The sequence below is a fragment of the Theropithecus gelada genome, chromosome 8 (genome assembly GCF_003255815.1).
Source record: "Theropithecus gelada isolate Dixy chromosome 8, Tgel_1.0, whole genome shotgun sequence".
Classification (NCBI taxonomy): Eukaryota; Metazoa; Chordata; class Mammalia; order Primates; family Cercopithecidae; genus Theropithecus; species Theropithecus gelada.
This window is the reverse complement of record NC_037676.1, coordinates 117,170,123-117,180,945: the sequence shown is the minus strand read 5'-3', so window position 1 is coordinate 117,180,945 and position 10,823 is coordinate 117,170,123.

The following is a 10,823-nucleotide window of genomic DNA, read 5'->3' as shown; positions in this document are numbered from 1 at the left end:
ATAGTAATTATTTTTTATTTTTTATCCCCACCTTTCTATCCTATATCTGATTTCAGAATTTCCAACAAAACCCCAAATATTTCATTTCTAATGGTATATTTGCACTTAGTAAAAATGTAAAACGACCCTGAAACCTAGAAGGGGTTTATGGAACCCTATTTAAATGGGCTTCACCAACACAAATAATTTGAATTGGCCATTTCTTTGGCACTCCAGAAATTTTAAAACCACGGGAAAATTTGCCAGGGAAACATTTGGGTTAGATGTGAATTTTTCCTTAATTTGTCAAACAGAAGAAAGGTAACTATGATACAGAATGTGGGAAAGGAAATCCTGTGTGACACCTTGAGTGAGAGCACATTCCTAGGCAGGTTGATTTTGGAAAATAGCACATATTTGAGGTTCTGGAAACTCTTTCTGAAATCATCCATGTATGTCCTTGGAAACTGTCTTTGTACATTCAGGAATCCATGTTTGAAGACCACTAATTTAAAGAAGTTAAGTAATTTGCAAAATACCACAAGACAAAACTTGTATTTAAGTTAAAACATTTTTACTTCAGAAACAAAGTTCTTAACCCCTGCACTACTTTCATTATACTAGTACCTTTATTAAAGATAAATTCTACTTAGAACGAAATGCCCACTACTCTTTAGCATTTGCAAGTTTTACACTGTCTTATTCATATATTTACTGTACAATGATGCTATTTTAATTGCCTTGATCTGCAGTATTGCATTTGTATAATGGAACTGGTATGTTTTTTCTTTCATATAGTTCTAATTTTTGGAAATTGAATTTAGGCCTCAGAAAACTGTATATCTATTTAAATTCTCAAATAAAGTTTCTACATTTTAATTTAGAATATTTTATAGTAGTGAAGTAATGACATTTAAAAAGCAATTTTTTGGTGATCAGACTTTTGGTTTGCCTATTCTATGCTTCTGTAATTTTCTTGTTCCACTTTATATTAATATGATACCACAACAATGTTATAAGATAAACATTTCTGTTTCATTCATTAGGAAAAACTCACAATTTTGTCTTAAAAATGTTAATCATAGTAATTACTACCCTAAATTAATACCATATATTCAGAAAAGTCTGTCTGCCTCTGCCAGCTGGAAATCTATTTGTCACTAGCACACAACTGCTATCGAGAGATCAAGATAATGCTTCCTTCCTGGAATATTTTAACCGTTTTACATGACTCACATGAAGGTTATAATATTTTCCTTGTATTTTCTCAAAGTGGTTTGATTTATTATCAGTAAATTGTTTGAGGCATTCAATACTGTACTTAACCACTGAAATCCAGAAAAAGAGAGGCAGAGTGGAGAAGGCAGAATGAGAGGAAGGGAGGAAGATAGGGAGGGGAGAAAGGAAGGAAGAAAAGGAAGGAAGGAAGGGAATGAGGGAGAGAGGGAAGGAGAGAAAGAAGGAAGAAAAGGAGGGAGGAAGTGAGGAAGAGAGGAAGGAAGGAAATCATTAGAACTGCCCAGCTGTTTTGGAACCATGTTTACAGGACTTCAGTGTTAAACCCCCATTAATGTCTGCATGTAGCCTTTCTTGGTTCTAACCCTGAGCTCCGAGGTAGCAGGAAAGCATGGCCAGCCTCTTGCACTGCTTTGTCTCCTAAATAAACTACCGCAAAAAACAAACAACAACAACAATAACAAAAAAAAAAAAAAAAAAAAAAGGAGAAAGGGACAAGGAAGAAAGGAAGAATGAAGGAAAGGAGAAAGTAAGAAAGAAGGAAAGAGAAGAAAACAAGTCATACAAATGGGTATTGAGAAAAGAAATGTAGACTTAGAAGGGAGCTTATATATCATCTAGATCAATTATTTTATTTTCTAGACTGGCATAGCATCACTCAGTGCAAATTTGGAACTGAAACCCATATATTCTGTCGAAATATTAGAGAAATAACAAATCAGTCTTCTCACTGTATTCTTTCATTGTAGTGGAGTAGTCTCTTTTTCACAATAAAGTTCTTACATCTGCCTGGTTTTTGGATATTGCTTCTTAAATTTCCCACACAGTTATTACTAATAATTCTACAAAAGTTGTAAAATAGTGAAAATCTGTGAGCTGCTTGAGCTGCAATAGAAATTGTAGATGTTTAATAATGCTTCACAGGAAAAACTGAGGTGTCCTGGTTTTAGCTCAAGAGGGTAACCCAGTTTAGCTCAGATCCTAACCCAGAAATTAATTTCTGTATCCCAAATTGAGTACTATAAAAATGCCCCATCTACCAATGCAGACTTTGAAACACTGATGCAGGAGGCTAAAATAGAGCCATTTGTAGTACCAGGTAAGTGGAAAAAGAAATCTTTCCTATTAAAAAATAGCTTATGCTAAGCATTTTGTAGAGTTTGTCAGAGGCGAAGAATTCTCCCTAGCAATAACATGACTCAGACTGAAAGCTGATCAGAGGCAGAATTTCTGTGCATATAATGTCCAGTCTCATGTTTGTTTAAGAGTGTCTTTAAGTCCTCCAGCTTTCTTGATTTACCCCCTCCTCTCTTTCTCCCTCCTCCTTTTCTAGAAAAACTATAGCTTCATCTCCAATTCCATACTTTTAGACTGTCCTTACCAAGAAGTCTGTGAATAATCAGATTAAGGTGTATATCCTCCAGAGTCAGGAAATGTGTTCACTCTTCTTCCCACAATGTCAGACCTCCATCTATAAAGATCATCCCTGCTAAACACTGTCCCACTTATTCTGTCTTCCAAAGAACCACTTAAAAGAGCAGTTGTAGGTAGCAGCAGTTATTGCAGTTTTTGAGGAGGTAGCCCACTGCAGGTCAGCACACAAACCGTTTCCAATTAAATGTTACACATTTTTGTTCAGGTTTTACGATGACTGGAAATTCCTCACTAGTTTATTTTCTTCTCAGTGTCAAAGAAAAAATTGCTCTGTATTGGGGGAACCCATCCCCAATATTTCAACATAGGTTCTTTCTGTTTTCCATAAGTGTCAGCCAGCTGAGAAATAAAGAGAAAGAGTACAAAGAGAGGAATTTTACAGCTGGGCCACCGGGGGTGACATCACATATCGGTAGAACCATTATACCTGCCTGAGCCTCAAAACCAGCAAGTTTTATTAAGGGTTTCAAAAGGGAAGGGGGTGTAAGAACAGGGAGTAGGTACAAAGATCACATGCTTCAAAGGGCGAAAAGCAGAACTAATAAGGGTCTAACAAAGATCACATACTTCTGAGGGAACAGGACAAAGGGCAAAAGCAGAACTACTGATAAGTGTCCAACAAAGATCACAAGGCAAAGGGCAAAAACAGAACTACTGATAACGCTCTATGTTCAGCGGTGCATGTATTGTCTTGATAAACATCTTAAACAACAGAAAACAGGGTTCAAGAGCAGAGAACCAGTCTGACCACAAATGTACCAGGGTGGAGTTTTTCCCCACCCTAGTAAGCCTGAGCATACTGTAGGAGACCAGGGCATATTTCAGTCCTTATCTCAGCTGCATAAGACAGACATTACCAGAGCGGCCATTTATAGACCTCCCCCAAGGAATGCATTCCTTCCCCAGGGTATTAATATTAATATTCCTTGCTAGGAAAATAATTTAGTGATATCTTCCCTACTTGCAAGTCCATTTATAGGCTCTACAAGAAGAAAAACATGGCTCGTTTTGCCCAACCCTGCAGGCAGTCAGACCTTATGGTTGTCTTCCCTTGTTCCCTAAAAATCACTGTTATTCTGTTCTTTTTCAAGGTGCACTGATTTCATATTGTTCAACTACATGTGTTTTACAATCAATTTGTACAGTTAACACAATTATCACAGTGGTCCTGAGGTGATGTACATCCTCAGCTTACGAAGATAACAGGATTAAGAGATTAAAGACAGGCTTAAGAAATTATAAAAGTATTATTTGGGAACTGATAAATGTCCATATTAAAATGAAATCTTCACAATTTATGTTCCTCTGCCACGGCTCCAGCTGGTCCCGCCGTTTGGGGTCCCTGACTTCCCACAGCAACTCTGTGTGGAGCTAAATAGGCAAGATTATTTCAGTGGGGGAGCTGAACTCAACACCATGGTAACAGAAGGCAGGAGAGTTTTGTGTGTGTGTGTATGGGGTGGGAGGGGTGTGTCAAATGTATTGATGTATAATTAATATACTAAAATAACCTGCACATGTTTAATGCATACAATTTACTTTGCACATATGTACACACCATCACCAAAAAGTAATAAACACATTCATCACCTCCTTGTGTTCCTTTATATGTGTGTCTTTTATTTTTTTAAAAAAGGTAAAAATACTTAACGGGAGATCTAACCTCATAGCAAAATTTTAAGTGTACAATACCGTATTACTAACTCTTGGTACTTGATATGGTTTGACTGTGTCCCCATCCAAATTTCATCTTAAATTGTACTAATCCCCTTGTGTCAAGGATGGTGCCAGTTGGAGATAGTTGAATCATGGGGGCAGTTTCCCCCACACTGTTCTCATGGTAGTGAATAAGTCTCATGTGATATGATGGTTTTATAAATGGGAGTTTCCCTGCATAAGCTCTCTTGCCTGCCACCATGTAAGATGTGACTTTGCACTTCATTTAATGCCTTCTGTCATGATTGTGAGGCCTCTCCAGCCATGTGGAACTGTGAGTCCATTAAACCTCTTTCCTTTATAAATTACCCAGTCTCAAGTACATCTTTATTAGTAGCATGACAACAAACTAATATAGCATTATATTTTACAGTAAATCTCTAGAATTTATTCTTCTTAAATAACTGAAACTTTGTCCACATTGAGCAACAAATTCCCATTTCTGCCTCCCCAAGATCCTGAATAGCTAAAGCGATCTTGAGAAGGAGGAAACCCGAAGTCATCACATTTCCTGTCTTCTGGATTTATTACAAAGCTGCAGTCATTAAAACATCTGATATTAGCATAAAGACAGACATACAGACCTATGAAACAGAATAGAGAACCTGGGAATAAACCCACACATGTTTAGTCAATTGATCTTCAACAAAACTGCCAAGAATACATAGTAGGGAAAAGACAGTCTCTTCAACTAATGGTGTTGGGAAAACTGAATATCCATGTGCAAAAGAATAAAATTTTGCCCTTATTTTTTACACCACACTCAAAAATCAACTCAAAATCATATTGACCAACCTCCCTCCTAAAGTCCTCCAATGTTTTTCCCTAGCTTACCCTAGGTTTTAAAAACCATTCCACCTTCAGTCACTGGAAATCAGCATTCTACTCTCTAAGCAAAAAGAACAAAGCTGGATGTGTCAGAGGCATGTAAACCAGAGCAACTCCAACTTAAATAGGAGCTAGGTAAAATGAGGCTGAGACCTACTGGACTGCATTCCCAGATGATTGAGGCATTCTAAGTCAAAGGATGAGATAGGAGGTCAGCACAAGATACAGGTCATAAAGACTTTGCTGATAAAACAGGTTGCAGTACAGAAGTTGGCAGTGGCTCACATCTGTAAGCACAGCACTTTGTGAGGCCAAGGCGGGCGGATCACCAGGTCAAGAGATGGAGACCATCCTGACCAACATGGTGAAACCCCGTCTCTACTAAAAATAGAAAAACCAGCCAGACTTCATGGCGGGTGCCAGTAGTCCCAACTACTCCGGAGGCTGAGGCAGGAGAATCACTTGAACCCGGGATGTGGAGGTTGAGGTGAGCCGAGATTGCTCCCCTGCAAAAAAAAAAAAAAAAAAAAAAAAAAAAGGCAGGCTAAATCCTACCAAAACCAAGAAGGCGATGAGAGTGACCTCTGGTTGTCCTCTGCTACACTTCAACCAGCGTTACAAATGCCATGGCAACGTAAGGCAGTTACCCTATATGACCTAAAAAGGGGAAGCATAAATAATCCACCCTTGTTTAGCATATCAGCAGGAAATAACCATAAAAATGGGCAGCCAGCAGCCTTCGGGGCTTCTCTGAGTATGGAATAGTCATTCTTTTATTCTTTTACATTCCTAATAAACTTGCTTTTACTTTACGGACTTGCTGTGAATTCCTGCTTGCGCGAGATCTGAGACCCCTTTCTTAGGGTCTGGATCAGGACCGCTTTCCTGCAACAGAGGCATCACATTACCTGACTTCAAACTCTTCTATAAGGCTACAGTAACCAAAACAGCATGGCACTGGTATAAAAACAGACACACAGACCAATGTGATTGGGCCATCTGTGTTTTCTAATTGGCTACTTTGTGTTTATAGAAGTTAGGCTCCTACCTGGCACAGAGATGGAGACAGAGGCACTGTCTTTCTTGGTGATTACATTTTTAAAGAGATGGCTCCCGGGTTCGTGGGAAAGACATTCCTAGTTGTAATACTGGCAATAGGGAAGGACAAGATTTATGTTTCACAGAAACTTAGAACAAATTTACAATGGCAAGTTCTCTAAAGTAAATGCTCTAAGAAAATAGAGGGCAGGGGTCTGTAGTCAGGAAGAAGCCCGTCTAAAGTTTAGTCAAACTGCAGAGAACCTTAACGCCATCTTGGTGATTAGCATCCTAGATGCATGCTTCATGCTAAACCACTCTCTTTTTCACAACTTTTACACATCCCCTCTTTTTTAAATGTACACATTACTCTTGAATAAGTTCAGAAACTGCAAATTCCACTTCATTTAGTATGCAGAAAGATATCAGTTTTCTGTTCTCTTTTTTTTTTTTTTTTTTTGTCTTTCAGAAAACATATTAGGGACTGTGAAGAAATCCTCATGTTTTGCAGCTAAAGGGCCCTTTTCCCAAGCAAGGTGCCTTCACGCTGATGTGAATTGAGCCACTTTGTATCTGAAACCTGTTGCAGTAAAATTATTTATTTAAACCATGTATTTTCTCTCATCACAAGAAAATAGAGGTCACGATTCCAATGCAACTATGATGAAATGTAAAAAACAAAACGAAATGCAGTTCACATATGACCCCAAACATGCCACAGGCAAGGGGATTTGGTTAATGTGTATCTACGCCTTTAATGAATGCAGAGGAGCCATAGGAAGAGGTAAGTAACTCACTTATCTTTGCTTCTTGGGAAGTTTCTTGTGTTCATGTAATGAGTTTTACACTAATCTCTCTGGGCTATATGAATTTGTGTACAGTCCTTCTAGTTACTAAGCATTCATTAAGCTGATTGCCAAATGGATACATTTTAGTATTTAAAGTCTGAGACTTTTTATTCCTTTTCCAACTCTGCATTACCATTTATATGAAGCCACAAAAGCACACCCCTCTCAAAGGAGAGTTAATGGACTAGTTTTGCCTGTTTTCTAGTTCAGAAGGGTATTTCCCATGGGGAAAATCATAGTTTCACTAACCATTGCTGGAGCACTTTCCTGCTTTAAAATGCTGCCTTGGGGCTTTTAGTGGGTGTCTGTGAAGAAAAGTGACAGATTAGACACAATAGGACTAACCTTCACTTCATGGATAAAGCTGCTGCTCATTACAGAAAATCTTTGTGCACTAAGCTGAGGAATTTCCTCCCTTCCCTGAGGGCTCTCAAGTAGGGGTAACAAAGGGTCTTGCTTCTTTACCTCTTTTATTAAACCAGCAGATTGATATCTGCAAGGAGACTTTGACAATCTAAGGAACGATGTTATAATTGTGCTGGGCTGGTTCCCCTGTTACTTTTTCATCAGTCACCCTATTACCCATCGAAATCACCAAGGTTGAGAGGCAGAGGATGTGGAACAGACAGACTCCACGTTTCTATTAGGCAATAACTATGCCAGCAGCTGAAAGAATGCATTTGAAATGACATTTTTTCCCCCCGTTTAGGGAGAAGATCCATGTATCTATCCATGTATGAAAGCCACACATTTAGTTCTCAATACTATGTTCTGAATCTTTAGATTGATCATTTAAGCGTTTTGCTTTAGTTCTTTTCTCTGTCAAGCTTCTATTTATGCTTGTCTATTTAGGATTAGTTCTTCTTGGTCAAGCAAAATTATGTAAAACATACTTTTGAAAATACAAAATTAGTTTTTACTGATTTGATATGAAACATCTTAACATTTTCAAGAGCCAGACCACTTATCTATGTATTGCCAAACTGGTAGTAGTTTTATATATGCATCAGATGGTTAAAGTGAATCAATATGCTTTTAATGTTTTCACTTATGCACATATCTATTACATCAATAAATACTTACAATTTATACTTGTCATGGACAGTGACAACAATTACTAGAAAGGCTGACTATTGTATATATGTACCTTACATTAATATAGAAGTTTAATGCAACCTTAGAAAATCCCTAAGCTGTTTTTATAAATTTGTTATAATTACTCCAAAGTAATACATCAAAATGCAATGATTGAAAACATCACAGTAGCGATTTTGAAGAAAGAATAATGATGAAAGAGACATGAATTTTCAGACACTAAATAATTATCATAAAGCACAATAATTAATTCACCATATTACTAGGACAAAAAAAATTATTGGAATAAATAAATATAGAAGCAAACCCTGCACATAATGATTTAGAGCATAATATCCACAGTTAAGGACTAAATAGGACTATTGATAAACTATGTAATAAAATGAATCAAGCTAGAATATACCTTATACTTTTCAGTAAAATAAATTCCAGAAGGTAAATCAAATTGAATTCATTAAGTAAAATTATACATGAAAAACTAGAAAAATATTGAAATACTTATAAACATAGGGGAGGAATTTCTGATAATAAATATCACAAAAGGATTAACAAAGAATGTGTGTGATATATTGGTAACTATCTAGACAATGAAATCCCAACTGACATTAAAATAACTGTCATTAAATAACTGACATTAAAATATATAAAGACAAATATCTGCCATTATAAAGTAGTTACTAAATAGATTTAAATAAAACTCAAATTTACGGATCAAAGAATGGTTGATATCTATGGAAGAGAATGTAGAAAAAATCGCAAAAGGCTATTATATGTGCAAAAACTTCACATTGATAATCAAAGAAACAATTTGTCTAATAGTGAGATTTTAAAAAATGATGGAGTTTGGAAAATATTTTAAAATTATATGAATATTCTCTTTGGCAAGATCATAGTATAACAATTCCCAAACCTGTTAGCCTAAATCATTTTTATAATAAATATTTGTAATACCCCTTGACAATTCTGAGATGAAATTCATAAAAACAAACAAACTACTAACTGAATTAAGTTAGAGACAAAAATAAAATACAATGTCTAATTGGAATATAAAAAATAAAAAGTGATTACTCAAATTTACTAATACCGATGACAAAGAAACTGATATATGTGGTCTGTTAGTAAGATTCTTGGTGACTAAGAATTTTTGATGAAGAATACTGTGAACTGAATAATTGATAAAACATCTGATACGCCTTCTGAACTGTTGCTGTATGTTCATTTTGCTGAACAACTATTCCTATTGTTCATGTTTCATTTGTTATACGGCAATGACGTTGGAAAATGTTTTTAAACAAAATTATTGTTAGGGAGTTAAATACAGGCAGATTTTTTATATCTATTTTCAGTAATTTTATGCAAACAGGAATGCATTATGATTACTCAGGTTGTTTCTCTCATTTGATTTAAAATTTGCTTGCCTACCATTCATTGTTACATAGCTAATTTTCAAATATCTCCCTTATCAACTTTCCTCAAAACAGTATCACCTCTGAATGCAATAGAAGAAATTATTTTATTTGAATTTCTTTTCATCAATGGACAGCTGCTATGATTGATTATTTTTGTAAGAGTGCATGGTCTTTCATGTTTTGTGATATTGGTACTGTTCTGAAAGTAATTAAAACTCTATTCTATTATTTAGGCTTTTTTTTTTAAAAGAAAACATTTCTGTGACAATTATGGTTTTTAAACTTCCCTTTAAATCTTAGGTCTGTGCCTGTTTTTTTTTTTTTTTTTTGAGACGGAGTCTGGCTCTGTCGCCCAGGCTGGAGTGCAGTGGCGCGATCTCGGCTCACTGCAAGCTCCGCCTCCCGGGCTTACGCCATTCTCCTGCCTCAGCCTCCCGAGTAGCTGGGACCACAGGCGCCCGCCACCTCGCCCGGCTAGTTTTTTGTATTTTTTGTTTTGTTTTGTTTTTTTTTTGTGTCGGAGTCTGGCTCTGTCGCCCAGGCTGGAGTGCAGTAGCCGGATCTCAGCTCACTGCAAGCTCCGCCTCCCGGGTTTACGCCATTCTCCTGCCTCAGCCTCCCGAGTAGCTGGGACTACAGGCGCCCGCCACCTCGCCCGGCTAGTTTTTTGTATTTTTAGTAGAGACGGGGTTTCACCGTGTTTGCCAGGATGGTCTCGATCTCCTGACCTCGTGATCCGCCCGTCTCGGCCTCCCAAAGTGCTGGGATTACAGTGTGCCTGTTTTATGAGCTATTGCTTTACAAGATTTTCCATTAATCATTGTGACTCCATTATTCATTAGAGAGAAATGTGCTGGTAGAATAGGCATACTGGTAAATCACTTGTGAGTCAATTGATGAACACAATTTGTAAATATTCAGTTTGAAGATGATAGATCCTTATGCTTTATATTAAGCATTTTTTATTTTTTATAATTCATTGAGGAATAATTTCCACAAATTATAAATAGATATTGCCATTGTAGTATATATAATTTTTATATTTGATATATTAAAGGAAATTTTTATATTTGATATATTTACCATGAATGTGGCTGCAAACAAATATAGATTAATATGCATAATATGTATTGTAATTAAACAATTATGAGCAATATCACTGTGAAAGATGTGATTTTCTGATATGGTGAATGAATTTTGTAAGTTTTGAACATAACAAAGTTTTTTTTTTTTTTTTGAG